Source organism: Dermacentor albipictus, chromosome 4 (assembly GCF_038994185.2).
Source record: "Dermacentor albipictus isolate Rhodes 1998 colony chromosome 4, USDA_Dalb.pri_finalv2, whole genome shotgun sequence".
Classification (NCBI taxonomy): domain Eukaryota; kingdom Metazoa; phylum Arthropoda; class Arachnida; order Ixodida; family Ixodidae; genus Dermacentor; species Dermacentor albipictus.
In genome coordinates, this window is record NC_091824.1 from 88,412,909 (window position 1) to 88,431,116 (window position 18,208).

General features: G+C 42.5%; 1 protein-coding gene and 1 long non-coding RNA gene across 3 annotated transcripts in view; one reads left to right on the forward strand and one right to left on the reverse strand.

Moving 5' to 3' along the window:
- LOC135901187 (uncharacterized) overlaps nucleotides 1–18,090 on the reverse strand; it is a 166,132-nt gene extending 148,042 nt beyond the window's left edge. For both annotated transcript variants that reach the window (XR_010564034.1, XR_011513979.1), the window contains exon 1: nucleotides 17,850–18,090. This is a non-coding gene — a long non-coding RNA (uncharacterized lncRNA). The remainder of the gene's footprint in view (nucleotides 1–17,849) is intronic.
- Nucleotides 1–18,208, forward strand: part of LOC135901186 (uncharacterized) — a 790,538-nt gene that overhangs the window by 483,188 nt on the left and 289,142 nt on the right. The gene's annotated exons all lie outside the window — the stretch shown is intronic.

Genomic DNA, 18,208 nt, shown 5'->3' on the forward strand with positions numbered 1-18,208 from the left:
TCCCCATTTCTTCCCAATCCAGGTCTCTGAATACCTCCTGTAAACACGCTGTGAATAGCATTGGAGAGATCATATCTCCCTGCCTGACGCCTTTCTTTATTGGGATTTTGTTGCTTTCTTTATGGAGGACTATGGTGGCTGTGGAGCTGCTATAGATATTTTTCAGTATTTTTACATATGGCTCGTCTACACCCTGATTCCGTAATGCCTCCATGACTGCTGAGGTTTCGACAGAATCAAATGCTTTCTCGTAATCAATGAAAGCTATATATAAGGGTTGGTTATATTCCACACATTTCTCTATCACCTGATTGATAGTGTGAATATGATCTATTGTTGTGTAGCCTGTACGGAATCCTGCCTGGTCCTTTGCTTGACAGAAGTCTAAGGTGTTCCTGATTCTATTTGCGATTACCTTAGTAAATAGTTTGTAAGCAACGGACAGTAAGCTGATTGGTCTATAATTTTTCAAGTCTTTGGCGTCCCCTTTCTTATGGATTAGGATTATGTTAGCATTTTTCCAAGATTCCGGTACGCTCGACGTTATGAGGCATTGCGTATACAGGGTGGCCAGTTTCTCTAGAACAATCTGCCCACCATCCTTCAACAAATCTGCTGCTACCTGATCCTTCCCAGCTGCCTTCCCCCTTTGCATGTCTCCCAAGGCTTTCTTTACTTCTTCCGGCGTTACCTGTGGGATTTCGAATTCCTCTAGACTATTTTCTCTTTCATTATCGTCGCGGGTGGCACTGGTACTGTACAAATCTCTATAGAACTCCTCAGCCATTTGTACTATCTCATCCATATTAGTAATGATATTGCCGGCTTTGTCTCTTAACGTATACATCTGATTCTTGCCAATTCCTAGTTTCTTCACTGTTTTTAGGCTTCCTCCGTTCCTGAGAGCATGTTCAATTCTATCCATATTATACTTCCTTATGTCAGCTGTCTTACGCTTGTTGATTAACTTCGAAAGTTCTGCCAGTTCTATTCTAGCTGTAGGGTTAGAGGCTTTTATACATTGGCGTTTCTTGATCAGATCTTTCGTCTCCTGCGATAGTTTACTGGTATCCTGCCTAACGGAGTTACCACCGACTTCCATTGCACACTCCTTAATGATGTCCACAAGATTGTCGTTCATTGCTTCAACACTAAGGTCCTCTTCCTGAGTTAAAGCCGAATACCTGTTCTGTAGCTTGATCTGGAATTGCTCTATTTTCCCTCTTACCGCTAACTCATTGATCGGCTTCTTATGTACCAGTTTCTTCCGTTCCCTTCTCAGGTCTAGGCTAATTCGAGTTCTTACCATCCTGTGGTCACTGCAGCGCACCTTGCCGAGCACATCCACATCTTTTATGATGCCAGGGTTAGCGCAGAGTATGAAGTCCATTTCATTTCTAGTCTCGTCGTTCGGGCCCCTCCACGTCCACTTTCGGCTATCCCGTTTGCGGCAGAAGGTATTCATTATCCTCATGTTATTCTGTTCCGCAAACTCTACCAATAACTCCCCCCTGATATTCCTAGTGCCTATACCATATTCCCCCACTGCCTTGTCTCCAGCCTGCTTTTTGCCTACCTTGGCATTAAAGTCACCCATTAGTATAGTGTATTTAGTTTTCACTCTACCCATCGCCGATTCCACGTCTTCATAGAAGCTTTCGACTTCCTGGTCATCATGACTGGATGTAGGGGCGTAGAGCTGTACAATCTTCATTTTGTACCTCTTATTAAGTTTCACAACAAGACCTGCCACCCTCTCGTTAATGCTATAGAATTCGTGTATGTTACCAGCTATAGCCTTATTAATCAGGAATCCGACGCCTAGTTCCCTTCTCTCTTCTAAGCCCCGGTAGCAGAGGACGTGCCCACTTTTTAGCACTGTATATGCTTCTTTTGGCCTCCTAACTTCGCTGAGCCCTATTATATCCCATTTAATGCTCTCTAATTCCTCCAATAGCACTGCTAGACTCGCTCACTAGATAACGTTCTAGCGCTAAACGTTGCCAGGTTCATATTCCAATGGCGGCCTGTCCGGAGCCAGTGATTCTTAGCACCCTCTGCAGCGTCGCAGGTCTGGCCGCCGCCGTGGTCAGTTGCTTCGCAGCTGCTGGGGACTGAGGGCCGGGGTTTGATTGTGTTGTTCATATAGGAGGTTGTGACCAAGTACTGCACCAGGGTGGCCAATCCTGCTCTGGTGAGGGAGTGCGTTACCGGTTGTGGTCACCGGGATCAGGCCACACTCCAGGCCTGTTTATGCAATTTTATCAACACGCGGATTTTTTTTTAATCCGGTGGAAAATGCCGGCACCGGGATTCGAACCACGGACCTCTTGCACGCGAGGCGGGTGTTCTACCTCTACGCCACCGCTGCAACCTTTACAAATCTTTACAAAAAACCTCGTCGTTACAAATCGTACCTCAATTGATCCGATCCTTATCAACCTTTATCTGTCCTCATAAACCTTATCGGTCACGATCCGAACCTTATTCTTATCGGTCCTTCTCAACCATATCGAACTTGATCCGACCCTTATCAACTCTTATCAATCGTTATCAACATCATCAGACTGAACCCGACCATTATCAGTCCTTGTCGATCGTTAGCACCTTATCTATCCTCGTCGAACCATTATCAACCGTGATGAGACCCGTTTAACACCTCAAGGCTCGTTATTCTTGTCATCTGATTGAATGATTATCTGCCTGTGTTCCGCTTAGATATGTCAAATTTGATGAAATTTTGAGAGGCCTCAAAATACCAGGTTTGTTCCTTTTCTTTTTTCAGAAAAGGCGAAAGATTGAAAAGAAAAAGATAGCGCACAAAGCTATGAAAACCCAGCATATTCATTTCTCTAACAGTGAAAAGAATATAATTTTTACATTGTTTCACGACAAAAGTCCCAGCAGAGGTTCCGGTTCAAAATCTAGGCACGATTTCACGTCAAGGGATTATTTTCACATCAACGCGTATAAATCAACATTTGTATCAATCCGTGTCCGATTAATTTCCGCTTGACGTGTCAACGCTTCGCCGTGCAGCGGACGAAGCCTTCCGGACATTGAGGTTCAAGTGCATGTACACAAGTTTTCACACGCGGTCCCTTGCGAGCCTATTGCGTAGCTTGGTGGGCACATTTCCGTACGCGGACAAGTTTCTTTCACATGGCGGAGAATAATGGTTACTTTGCAGTACACAACAAGCGAGGGAGCTAGAGGGTTGGTTGAAACAAATTCCTTGCAACCATGTGGATGGATCCAGATGCTTCACCGACTGCCAACTCCTTCCTTTCGTCAACCTTCATCTGGTCAACATTCGTCAACCAGAAGGATTCGCGTCGAAACAGAAGAATTCAACGGGTAGCCACTCTATTCTTCCTCCTTGTTTATCAAATTTACCCGCGTTGAAGAAAAAAAAGTCGTAGTTTCGCCAGAAAGACGAACCACCAACTGTGATAACGAATTAGTCGACAGCTACACGAACTAATTTTCCAAATATCTCCAATGCTCCAGGTCGTTTCTACATGTGGTCCTAGAGATACTTATTCCACCATTACTGAATCTTTCAAAAAGTAGCTTTCATTCCACCATCACCAAATCTTTCAAGAAAGCCTTAATAGAATACTTTCTCCTTTGACATTTGTTTTGTACCACCGGTACAACACATCCTTATCGTTCAGATATATTTCCATAGTAAAAGCAGCAGAAGAGTTCTATATTGACCTGTATAGTACCCAGAGCAACCCCACTACCTACATTCGAAGTAGTGATGAGTTGGATACAGAGGCTCCTTCTATAACTAGCGATTAAGATAGAAGAGTGTTGCAATATATGATACCGAAAAGCCGGCAGGAGAAGAGGAAATAGTCGATTTCATCGAAGATGGATATCATGCTTGAGAAACGTGCGGCACTTTATACGCAACACCTCACGAGTTCAAATCTATCAGAGAGCTGGAAGAATGCCAGCATTATACTAATCTATAAGAAGGGAGACGTCAAAGAATTAAAGAGCTACAGACCCATTAGCTTGCTTTAAGTATTGTATAAAATATTCACGAAGATAATTGCTCAATTTTGACTCAAGTTGGCTTCAATCAACCAAGTGAACACTCCGGCTTCAGGAAGGGATATTCTACAATGGAGGACATCAATGTTATTAATGAATTATTCGAGAAATCTGCGAGGTGCAATCAATAGCGCTACCTGGCTTTCATACATTATGAAAAGGCATTTGATTAAATTGAAACACCTTTAGACACAGAGGAATGCCGTAATCAAGGGGCACATAGGTATAAGTGAATATCTCGGGAAATATCTACAAACATTTTCCAGCTACCTTGGTTCTCCATAAGAAAAGATAAATGGTACGTATCAAGAAGGGGTCAAGTAAGGACACACAATATTTCCAATGCTTCTCATTGCACGCTTGGAAGTACTCAAGCTATTAGAATGGGAAGGAGTGAGGATCAACGGCGAATATCTCGGCAACATTCGGTTTGCAGATGAGATTGCTTTATTCAGCAGCACAGAGGACGAATTGCAACAAAGTTGTTAGGACCATGACCAAGAAATTGTAAGAGCGGGTTTCAAGATTATTACGCTGAAGGGAAAGATAATTTTGAGTAGCCTGAATAGGAAACAAGAATTTAGGGTCATCAGGCAGCCTCTAGAGGCTCTACAGGAGTACGTTGATCTGTGTCAAATACTCACGTGGGATCCTGATCACGAGAAGAAAATTTACAGAATAAAAATCGGTTGAAGGGATACGGCAGGCCCTACAAAATCTTGACTTCGAGCTTACCACCGTCGTTCGGGAGAAAAGTGTATGATCATTGAATTCTACCGCTCATGAAATGTAAGCCAGAAACTTGGCGGTCAACAAAGAAGTTCGAGAACAAGTTAGGGGCCGCGGAAAAAGCAGTGGAATGAAAAATGTTAAGAAACGTTAAGAGAAAGGAAGACGGTGATGTGAATCAGAGAGCAAACGGTGATAGCGGGTATTCTTGTCGACATCAAGAGGAATGCGAAATTTGAGGGGAACTCTATACGTGTTTTCATTTCGCGATATATTGAGGCATCGCACGGATCACCGTACCGAATGGCAGAGCCACGAAGCACAGGGCTCTGCCATTCGGGTTTCCTCATTGGGTAGGCATAGAAATGCTTACTCATTTATTAATTTATCGGCATGCCCCTTTTAAACGCACAGGGACAAATAATCACCCAGCCTACATTACCTAATCACGAATGCTATACAAGCTTTTCAGTTTAGCATTTTCTGTACACCTCCTTAGTTTTTTTTTTCTCACTTATTACCTATATAACTAGCCTGTGTCCGTTACCTATGTCTATACTGGATCCAGTTCTATCAATCTTTTACGGTAAAGGTCTTTTGTTTGTCTGGAATGCTGACCGGTTAATGTTTCCATCCCCTTAAAATAGCTCCTCTTCTGGAAGGTGTACGTTACCTATGGTTCACATTCGGTGAATTGGACGACTTAAAGGCTAACCTGCACTGTTCTGTGCTAATAGAAAGACTTAAAGGTACAATTGCAGAGTGCACTCAAATAAAAGTAAAGACACGATATACGCAACCAATATGTCCATGGATGACACATAGCGTACCGAACTTATTTAAAGCGCGAGATTACTGGCATACTAAAGTGAAACAAATCGAGGAAACACGTACTGCTTTAATCAATACAAGGAGCACAGAAACAAAGCATTGGCAGCAATGAGACTACAGACGAAGCTTTATTATAGTAACCAGATCAACGCGTCATCTCACAATCCGAAAAAATTATGGGCTACTATAAACTCTATTATTAAACCTACAGTTTCAAAACGAATCCTTCCATAAATAGCTACGAGATGCGATGCTTCATCAATAAGTGAAGAATGTAATCATCACTTTTGTACGGTTGGAACCCAACTTCTTTTAGGCATGCAAAGTAGGTTCGAGCCATCTTTGCCTGCTTGGAATTCATGTTCCTTTGGCTACATAGATATTTCAATCCAGGAAGTAATAGCAACTGCACATCTATTAGATAGAGGAGAGGCACCTGGTTTAGATGGTATTGCGGTGTCCGTATTGAAAAATAATATAAAAACCTTGGCGCCTGCTCTCGCTAAATTTTTTAACAAAGCATTTTACACGGGCACATACCCGGACGTATTGAAAATAGCGAGAGTGACGCCTATTTATAAAAGTGGGGACCCCATCAATTTAGGTAATTATCGACCTATATCGGCATTGAACTGTATAAACATAATTTTTGAGAAACTACTGGCTAGTAGAATAAAAAAATTTCTATACAAAAATACCACCCTTTCCCCGCGTCAACATGGCTTTCAGAAGTCCCGATCGACAACTACGGCTATTCTGTCTTTAACTATTGTAATCAATGAAGCCTTGAACAACAACGAAATATCAATAGGAGTATTTTTAGATATAAGAAAGGCATTTGATACTGTCGACTATCGCATATTATTCATGAAACTGGAAAGACTTGGATGTTGAGGTATTTCCTTAGACTTCTTACAAAGCTATCTCGATAACCGTAAACAAGCAATGGTCATCGATGAGCAAACCTCAAGTCTGTCTGTCTGATATTACTATGGGTGTACCACAAGGATCGGTACTTGGGCCAATAATATTTACAATATACATAAATGACTTTCCGGACGGCCTAAATGCAGCACATTCCTTCATTTATGCTGATGACACAGCTCTTGTGGTCAGTAGCAAATCTTTAAATAATGCTCTTAAAACGATCAACACTGAACTTCAATACATTAGCAAATGGTTTGAAAGCAATAGACTTTCCTTAAATACAAATAACACTAAATTTGTCATTTTTATGTCCCCGTTTAAGAAAAAACCTTTTGAGGAGCCATGCCACATTACGATTGGCCGTGATGAAATTGAGAAAGCCGACTCAGTGCTCTACTTAGGGGTAACCCTTGATACCGCTCTGAACTGGAAGCCACATATCGATAGGCTGTGTGGTAAGGGCTCTTCCGCATGCTTCGTACTCACAAAGGTGCGGAGCACTTTCAGTTTCGAAACGTTGAGAACCTTGTATTTCTGTCTCGTTCATTCTCACTTAGCCTACTGTATTGAAGCCTGGGGATATACATACAAAACATACTTGGAGCCTGTAGTATGGCTTCAGAAGAGGGCTTTGCGGATAATCAACTGCGCTAGCTTTACTTCACCGTCAAGAAATCTTTTTCTTGCGAGCGAAGTCATGTCATTATCGCACCTGCGAGATTACCGCGTTGCATTATTAGTGTGCTCGATAACGAGATGCAACACGCCATTTCCTGCCACTATCTTCAATGAATCGAAATTTAACAGTCGCTCAGCCTCCCTCGAGACATGTCTCGTGCCGATATGTCACAACCAGTATGGCCAGCGACGCATACATTATATTGGTGTCAAAATATGGAGCTCGATTCCTGCAAACATTAAGCAGTCAGCAAATTTTAATACTACTGTGAAAGAATCCTTTCTTTCTAATCTAAACTGATTAGTCTTTAACGAAATGTATAATGATGTCAACAACTGGATACAGCGTTGCTGTTATGCTTTTTTGTTGTTTATACCTACGTATGTGTTTATGGATGTATAGTAACGTAAGTGTCAATGCCGATGTACCCTTGTTTTTACTCTACACACCGTGCATTAAATGTATATATGGCTTATCGGTGTGCATTCTTGCTGCATTGAATGGATGATTGTTGCATGTTGACGTTCTGCTGACGGCTGGAGTTGCGGGTGTTCGGCTGGTTCTTTTTGTATGGCCGTTTTATGTGTTCTTGTCGCAGGCATGTATGTGTGTGAGCTGCCGTGATGGGGGGGGGGGGGAGGCCATGGGTCTTGTTTTCGATGCATGCTGCCTCACTGCTGGTGTGGGGCTCCTGTCGTGGGTGACAGCGCCTTGCTTTATTGGTATTTGTTTGGTTGCATTTACTTCTTTCTTTTTTCTGTTTTTGTATTGTTTGTTTTATCCACAACAAATGATTGTGTCTGAATCGTTTACTTTTTCTTCGTATAACTGCATGGATCCGTAACTAGCCTATGGATAAGGATCCAGCCATTTTCACATACCATTTTTGATAATATGAATAAAATTTCTGTTCTGTTCTAATTCTATTCCGTTAGGATGTCATGAGTGGTCTCCGGATTTTGGGTTCTGCAGGCACACGCCTCATTCTGTAGCGATTTGCTACGGTATGTTTCAAAGCGAAACCCTTAAGTAGTTCGTTGCATTGGCTCATACACAAAAAAGCGGCGTCTCATCCGGTGAAGCCAAAAATCTCATCAGAAACGGCTCATATCCCCGTAAGCAAGCAAAGATGCACTGGCTGAATAGGAATGAAAACACGAAAGAAAAAAATGAAGAAAAGATAGAAATAACTGAAGCATGAAAAAAGAGCGACAGAACGAAAGAAACGAAGAAAGAACGAACAAACAAAGAAGAAGACAACAAAGAAAGACAAAAGACGGTAAGAAACAACAAAAGACGGAACGGAAGAGCCTTTAGGCAGTGCAATAGGTGCTCGCATGTGTCGTTGAGGAGGTCCACCTACATAGCCACATGTTTACTTCCCACTGCGGCTCGTTATGTCTCGCAAGAAGTCTGACCACTCGGACCGTATAAATGAATGTATTACGATGTGTGCAGCAGGCTTCCGGTTTTACGTGTTGCAGGGGTGTAACGTGCTGCTGAACTTTCTTCCTTAGCCAACCAGCTGGAAGCTCAAAGAACAGGCACCGCCATTTCTTTTATTGTACAGTGTTTGCCTTCTATTTTTGCGTTTTTTTACGATTTGTCAATTCCACAACCTTTCTTGTTTACATGTTTGGCATCGAATTTATTCTCTATGTTTCCCTCAGTTTGTTCTTGATTACTCCTGGTTGCCTATTTACACTTTGTTGCCCTTAAGGTGTAGAGCTTTCTTGTGTAACGGAAGGAATAAACATTAAGCAATTGACTTTTTCTTCTTGAACTGCCGATTCATTCTTCTTCTTGAGTATCGCGTACATCATTGTTAACCAGTTTAGTAGAAAAAATAACCTAACTCGTCTCACACTTTTTCATGGCATGACTTGAAAGGAGAGACTGGCGTCTTTACGTAGCACCGATTACTCCTCAACGCATGGAAAACAAAACTAAGTCTCAAAATGTGCTCAAAAACGCTGAATATATGCAGAAAGCACGCACACAAAGTTCTGAACATGATTACAGGAAGCCACAGAAGGTAGTCATAGAAGAAGCCAAAGAAGATAAACACATACTTTGCATAATTTAATGAGGAACACATATATGGTCCGTGAAAACATACAGGAAATAAGTTCTGCAAAGGTGTGAACGAATATAAAGTAAACATTCATAAAGCACTGCATAACTACTGCACATCTAAGTAACTTAAGCTTGCTTAGTACATTTATCTCCACTCTTCTGACGTTTGTATGTTGTAGCATAATATATAGGCAGTTTCCAAGAAAACTTTTGTTTCAAGAATAGTTTTATTTTTTATTCGGATACCCTAAGGTTCAATGTGGCCGAATGTGTTTGCCTGCATATTTGAGGCAACTCCAGCGTGTCTTACATTTAGCAGGCTTTCTCTAAAAATAAGATGTGCTATGTTTTTCTTGATGTCGTATATTTTATTTCCTAAAACACGCTATTTAGGTCCATTTTGCTGAGTAGACCGCAAATATGATCACTTGGCGCAAACAAGGAAGGGCGGAAAGGAACAAGGGGAGCGGTCTTGGTGTTTCCCTTGTTCCCAGCCGTCCTTCCTAGTTTGCGCCAAGCATTCATATTTATGGTATTTATGGTCTACGCAGCAATATGAACCGACCAGCCCAGCAACACGTGTTTCTGGATTAGGTCCATTTGCCTAACAGACCCATGTCCTGAATATGTAGCAAATGATTGATCATCGCATTTCTTGAAAACACCTAGTTTGCCATTGCTGCGACAGAAATGCGACATATATTACCATGAGATTTCTTTTAAAGGTACTTAACATTAAAGAAAATCACTTGAAAAGAAGAAGGTCACTTCTCTAGAAAATATCTTCAATACCTGAGAAGCACTGCCTGTCATCTAAATCGGAGAGATGCCATTTTTTAGCGTGTAATTAGTTGCCCCAAGAAGAACTAAACGTCTCTGTTGATGAAATACTGGTTGCGGGGGCATCAACTATCGGAGTGCTGGCATACTGCTTATGAACATGTAGGTGCGGTGAAAAGTTGCTGCAAGCAGAGTTCGTTTTGATTGTCATATTGTGATGTTTGTCACTGCTACGAATCTTGATGGCCAAACTCTATTTCCCTTGCGATCTTCTGTTTTTATCATTATGAAGCAATCGTATTACAGAAGCGCCGTACGCCTTCTGGAAGGACTGTCAAATGCAACAATTTTGTTCTATATTACCTTAATTTTAATGCTAGCGTATGAGTTCCGTCAGTATACCAATTCAACTAATAGAGAATGATTTAAATTGTTTCATAGAATGTTCACTTGAAATCATTGTAAATATTGGCGTCACAGGGACCAATTATAGCCTGTTTAATTTTCCGAATTGTCTCGCACTTCGTTCTTTCTCTGGATAATTTCGAGCAAATTTCATGCTTCCTTTTTTTTCATTGATGTCAAGATACTAGAGAGAAAGCTGTTCTATGTGTTTTGTCTTAGTTACTTCATGCATGTATTAGGCGTTGTATGCAATACCGTCCTCATATTGGTACATGCAGGGAAACTCAACGACGTGGCAAACTTTGTCAGCAGCGACTTAAATCTTAATTAATTGCAACATCGCTAGCTCCCCAAGTTCTCCACCAATGAGTGCCGAGATTAGCATGTCTTGAGAATATCTATTCACACATATTTCAATATTTCAACTTTCACGCTTTTACTGTGTTTTACGATGCCTGGCGCATTGTTACGTGACACAGAAGAATCCAGTTACCTCTAGACGACACTGTTGCACGCTAGATTTACGGTAAGCTAACCGACGAAAAATTGACAGAGCGCCATTCTTCGCCTTTGGAAAACGCCTACGCTTACGGAGGTGCTGCATAACTTGCGTCATAGCGAAGGTTGCGTATAAGCCGTTTAGAAAGCGCCATCCAAGTGGTGAAATGAGATACTGCGAGATATTTACAGAAGCGACTGAGACCCTGGAAACTGCAGTATCCTCTTTCGCAGAAAGTACGGCGGAGGATTAGAAGCTTGGCACTGCGCCCAATTTCAAATCCTGTTTTTAAATGTGGTCAAGCTGCTTTAGAAAATGAACCATAGAAACAGCACACCCTTCCGGAGCGGGGCGGCGAAATGCAAGGGTCGTTTTGGAGTTCGCCGGCTTATAGCGTTATTCATCTCCTGAAAATGCTTAATCCGACAACACAGTCGCATTTAGTGAGGCAAGTCCTGAGAAAGGAGCATTTGTTAGAGCGCATCGCTGTTTGATATTTTGGCGCGCGTTGACCGACAATAACATGAAGCGAGAGACCGAGAAGAATACTCTTCTGCGAACTGCATCACGTTGCGTGGCTTGACGTCAATTCGAAAAATCCTCGGATTTTTCAAATTGATGCACTTTTTACTGAAGCCAAGCTACAGAGAATGGTGGAAATGTTTACACTGCAACAGATACCTCATCATCGGCTGCGGTGTTAGTGCAAGTCTATGAAGGCACCTGGTTGTGACAGATTCGCAGATTGGTGTGCTTGGGGACAAATGCGCGCGAGCGTGTAAACAGAGAATTCATATAAACCACTCAGGAAACGTTAGCGTAAGAACGAGACATTTCATAGACCGAAAAGAAGTTCCCTGTCTGAGCAAGTGTCTCTTTTTTCACACTTAGCTTCTGGCATTTTAGGGAGCGTCCAGCCGGAAGAAGTTAGAAAAAGGTAAAATTGTGGAAGAAGTCAGTTTCTGACATGCCTGCAGAGGACTGTTGTTTTTGTGCTTGACATACGAAACTTTAGTTTACTGTATGCCTTGTCTTTCGTATCGTATTATGACCTCTTCCTGACGATGTCATAGGGAACTGGTTTGTTTTCCGGTTTGCTTTCACCGCTTCCTTCCTTCATTTCACGCTCTGTTTACGCACTCTTCAGTCAGATCATGTTAGGTTTTCGAAAGCAGGGCTACGAGCACAAAAATTTTAAATTCAGAGCCGCTGAAGCTTTTTTTCTTTTCAGCTATGTGTATTCTAGTGGTTAACTCAATAAAGTTATTTTTATCCCGAGCACTAACATTCTTCACGTTGTCTACCACGTCCACGAGTTCTATGTCATAATTAATAACGAGGCAGCCTACACACTGGTACACGCTTCAGAACAGCTCAAGAGTGAGAACGCAAGCTGGAGGCATACGCTAGTTGCCGGTGACATGTGTGTTAATTTGTTGTTTTTTTGTGTGTGACAGCAAATTTAGCTCTGAGAAAAATTTCTGTTGTCCGGGCTGGCATCATTTATCTTACCTCACGCTGGTATACATTCAGCGCTAAAGAGGGTAATGTGGAAAGCAAAGCATTTGCACGGCCCCACAGTACAGTGCCATGCCGCAGTACATGGGTCATCGTGCCCGTAAGGCACATATGAATGAGTAAGTGAGAAGCACGCATGTAAGCCACAGAGTAGAGCTAACTACATGTTTGGTGTAGTTCGTGTTTGGTTTTAAATTTGTAGCGCCATAATTTGTAGCGCCATGAAACATGCCTCTCGCCAAGACAACTTGCGAGAGGCATGTTTGGTTATGCTAGGATTTCCACTAAAGTTGCTGCTAATAGGGAAGTACATCCCATGATTACCGTGCTCACGTTTAAAGCGTGACATGGATTAGCATATTATAATTTGAAAGATTTGTGTGGCAACATGTAGCGAAGCTGTAGGTGAACACTCCTGTACACACTACTAGCCATTTCAGTCCACTTTTGAATCTCATACAATCAGGGAAATGTATAGTGATTCAACTCGAGTGAATGAGATTGGCGCAAATGTAACTTTAAATACGCTGGTCACTTGGCTCTCAGGAGCGTGCAAAATGCGGGTCACGAGAGGCTCCTTATTAAACAGAAATTGGTGACTCGCAAGGGTAACGCTCATGTGCAATTATGTTGCCACACCGAACTTGCCTTTCTTATTCCTTTATTAGGCTTCATTATGTTGCTGTCAGTACTTTAGCCGATAATTTAGGCATTCTTGTTTTGCAATATAAGTAAATTTCAACTCTGTCTACCCCGTTGCATCATGTAGAGTCTTAAGCACAGTGCATGTACCGTGTAGACAACGTAGTTTTTCTTGTTTTTTGTTCCCTTCAAATTGGGATATGATATGCTCGTTCCCTCACGTAAATTTGAAGTGAACTTACCCAGTGCTAAAAAAATACATATACAAGCCTGTGAACACGAGTTTTGAGTCACTAAACGTGTTATTATAACACTTAAAAGAAACATGCTCTGAGAGAAAAACATTTTCTTCCTTCTGTTTTCGTTTTCACGTCCCTTGCGCCATGTTCCAAAATTTTGCAGCATCCGTATAGGGCTTAAAGTATTTATTTGAGAACAATTTCATTTTTTTTCATTTATTTGTTGTTTGAGACATACAGCTGTCTCAGGTGTTGCAGCAAAAGGCAGTATTCTTGCCTGACAAAGGCTGCAGCACCCAATGCAATCCCGAACGTCTAAATTTAGTGATTTTATCTTATTATGCAGCCTTTACCTCTGAAAGGGTGGCGCGGCGCGGCGTAAGTGGCGTGGTTTGGCGCGACGCCATGGCGAGATGTGAAATGAAATGGAGAGAGTGGTGCCGTTCCTTCTGCTGCCTACACTCCCGTCACGAATATGTTGTCTGTTTTAACTATTTCTTTGTCATATCCATCCTGTGTTGGGGACATTTCAGCAGAGAAAGCTTGTTTTCGATAAGAATTGTTGCTATCGCAGCTACGGAAGCATTCTCGGCAAATAAGAAGCATAAATTATTGCACAGACCAAACTTGCTTTCACTGTCCCGCGTGCTTGTGATACAAGCGAAAATCGTATAATAAGAGCGCTTATCATAGCACGTGAAGATAACTTCGCTTAGTCAGCTATCCGCAGAGCACTGTGACATCCGCGTAACACGAAGGGATATAAAAAGAACGTTGTGCTGTTTATTGCTAGTCTTTGGCTAGTTTTCTGCACTGACACTTAGTCTTACGCTCCACTTGTCGAGAGTTCGTATCTGCAGAAAGACGCCAGCCTCTTTTTACCCCTTCAGTAGTAAAAAATATTGGCCAGAGTTCCTTATGATGATAGCATGAAAAGAGTTAAACTTTCATGTTGGGATTATAGCCAGAGAAGAATTGCTGCTTAAATGCGATGTCCACTCAAGAATGTCAACAGGATCATTCAAGCCTATCGAGACGAAGCTCGCATCAAAGATGCTGCTCACAGAAAGTGACAGCGAGCCACATCGGCAAGTGAGTATTTATTAATCTTAGGGGTGGCTCACATCGAACCCTCAATCAGCGCTAACAGATTGCGAAGGACCATTCGCTTTGATGTAGGTGACTCTATGGTCCGACGAAGGCTTGACGATGCTGGTCTGCACAGTCGAGTCGCCCCCAAGAAGCCGCTACTGTCAGCACAAAACAAGATAGCTCGCCTGAAGCTGTCATCAGTGGCAGCTTCTAACAAGCTGACACTGATGACAAGTCTTCGCATAATTTGGAATATATTCCTTCATCTTTTCCCAAGTGAATCGCTGGCCTATTTTGCGGTATGTCTTCCAAAAAGCGTCGTGTCCTTCCGACTCTGGGCTGTTGTGGTAAATCGTCAGGGCTATGGGCACTTTAGCCTTCGGAACGTACACCCATGGCCAACAGTATACGGACCAAAGGGGCACCGAAAAACTAAAGCTCTTTGTAACTAACATGCATCAAATGAAATTGCCGAGTACACTGGAAAGTTCACGATGCGAAGTTTAAAGTTTCAATTTCGAGTCTCATTCAAAGACACAAAAAAAATTCGGCTTTATCGGGCAACTCCTGGTTCGTATATTTTTGCACACGGGTGTACACCTTGTCGTTCTTTACTTCCATCTCCTGTGTGCCTTCCCAAAGCTGTGCCAGGTTTATCTTTCTAGTTGGGATTTTGTGCGGCACGTGTAGTCGAGGTATGACATCGGCATCCCTACGTTTCTTCCCCGGGCGATGCATGAGGTCAAAGCTGAATTGTTGCTATTTGTTAACCGATCGAGCTATTCTGCCATTCTGCTGTCTAACCGGTACGTCAGCGCCTAGTTGTCTGTGAACTGCCTTAAGTGGTTGCCTTCCAGATATCTTCTGAAGTATCGTAAGGCCATTGCCACTGCCAGTGCTTCCTTCTCGATTGCTGCATAATTTTACTTGTGTCTTCATAAAGATGCAAAAGTAATAACCTACTACCGTCAGTTCTTTTCTTTGCTGTTTTGTAAAGTCACGCTAGTGCAGTATGGCACCTGCTACATAATAAGATGTGTTGGCAAAAAGCTCAAAGGGCAGATTTAACTTCACGCTAGTGCAGTATGGCACCTGCTACATAATAAGATGTGTTGGCAAAAAGCTCAAAGGGCAGATTTAACTTCAGGAGCATTATTACAGGGTTCAATGAAACAATGCGGACAAGCTTGGTGAAATTGTTCTCAGATTCTTCTGACCACGTAAGTGGCACACACTTAGGATGACACCGGCAAGCAGTTTGCCTCTCAGGCAAAGCCTCTTATGAATTCACGGAAACACGGCGTCATTTCCAAAAACACTTGGAAGAAATGAACATCACACGGCAAGTGAGATGTTCATCTCACGGCTTCACTGTTCTATTTTTTTTTTGATGCGTTGAACACTCTCTACCTTGGTGCTTTTTGTTTTACCGTCCAACACTCTTCAAAAAAAAACCACCTTATTACCAAAAACTCGCTTTTCCTCATGATAATTGTAAGTCTTGCGACGTTTAGTGCCTCATATACTTTACACAAATGACGTTCGTGGCTTTACCTTGTTCTGGATTAGACAATGATATCATTCACATATACATTGCAAATGTTCCAATGAATTTTCATAGTGTTCCGTTCATCATCTCTTAGAACCACGACCCTCAATTCGTCCAGCCAAATAGTAACCAATTAACCTTGTAGATGTTGGACGGTGTGCCAAATGCCGTAGATTTCTCAGTTTCTTTTTTTTGAATGGTACCTGCCAGTACTCCTTGCATAAGTCTATGCATAAAATAGATTGGCATCCTCAAGGCTTGTCCATAGTGTTATCTATCCTAGGTGCTTGGTATGGAAGAAGATGGCTCTCTGTTGTTTATCGTTCAATAATCAGTGCACAGTCGGAATGATTAATCTTCCTTCGGTACAGCGCTAATAGGGGAACCAATACATGATGTCGATAGCTTAATGATCCCCGCCTCTAACATGTCTTGACCTCCTTGCTTTAATCCTACTTTATTTTCATGACTGAGACTGTACAGTTTTTGTCTCACGACTTCGCTGTCACCCAACTGGAACGGCACGTCAATCACTGTTGTGGGTTCGGTGTATGGCCCAATACATATTAGTTCAGGGAACTTTAACAGCACACCTTCCGGGCATGATGACTTTTGTTCCTTGGGTGTTTCAGTCAAGCACATATCATGCAGAGGTTGTCCAATGGCCACGTCGTCATTCGATAGTATGTTGATCTTCCTGCTCCTCATATCAGGTCTTCATAAAAGCAAGACGAAGTTCACCGCTGACACGGCGATTGCTTCCACCTTGCACTTCTGACCTTGGAACTCAAGAGCTGCTGTCGTCAAGTTATGGTATTCCGGAAATGAACTATCGTGGCTACACAAATGAACGGGCTTCCCGGAAGCAAGGCTAGGGGAGTCCATTGCAGATTCATTAATTAGGCTCACGGAAGCACCAGTGCAAATTAATGCTAACATGTTTCGGTTTTTCACAAGCATCGGGACTGTCTGAACACTTGATTAAAAAGGGAACACCGTTTCTCTAGCATATTTGTGAAATTCAGCGGTATCTTGACTTTAGAAAGTATAGCTAACTATGCAGTACTGAGCCTCGCGTCTATGTGATGCTTGGTCTAGAGTTGTGACACTTGCCTCTTTTGGTGGCAGATTACAATCTAGAGCAGTAACGTGCGCCTCTGATTCAAGCAGCGGGTCCATAGTCCTTGGCGAGCTAGCTGGAACTTCTTTCTGGCACTCTCTTACCATATTGTGCAAAATGAGGGTGATAACAGATGACTATGGAAGTTTTGGCTATTCTGTGCTAATGGAATGCCACTTTTCTAACACAGAGTCCTTGATGTTTATTGCATTCTGTCTGTAGAATATGACGTTATTCCGAAGTTCCGTGGGATTCTTTTTGAATTCCCGAGATAAGCTCTCCTTCCACTCATTCCAGGGTTAATTCAACTGCGAACCTAACCTAAGATTGTACCATTTCCGCACGTTGCCACATAAAGATGCTCGCATGTTCTGCATGCGATCCTCATAAGTCAACCATTGCTTCCTGGCGGGAGCGTACTTATAAAAATGAAGCCAGGAGTGTACACCGAATGAATTTCAATCATATATGATGGTTCTATGAAAGGTTGTTCTCTGCTGCTTCCAGATTTTGAGAGCATAATAAGAAGGTCTACTTTTGGTTGCTGTTGCTTCAGCTGGCATTTCTGAAGGCCAAGGAGTGCGTTTGTAGCATATCATGGTCTGGCGGCGTTACAGCTGGTTCGGTTTCACGAGCTGCGATGGGTCCTTTAAAACAAATTTCAGACCCGTCTTGTTCATTGCAGGCAGGAACCTTACCTTTGTGACAGGGGCCAAAGCCGTAGACCCAGGTGCAGTTACAACGCTACATTACAACCACAAGGCGTGGTTGCATCCTGCAGTGGCCTGGCATCTTGTTCGCCACTTGCTTTGGAGCCCTTGATGGAAGTTCATCCCCCGTGGGAGGCAACGTTCATCTTCTTCTTCACAAGTTCCTGTTTTCGATGGCGCAAGTCTGAACATTTCACTTGGGGACTCTAGATCGAACCAATTTTTTGTTGTTGCCTCAAAACATGGCTCATACCCACGTGGGGGATTGGCCACACTGGATAGATTCAAACGTCCACCCAACAACATGCCGAAGGGTTAAAGGAGAACATTTACAACCGATAATCTGG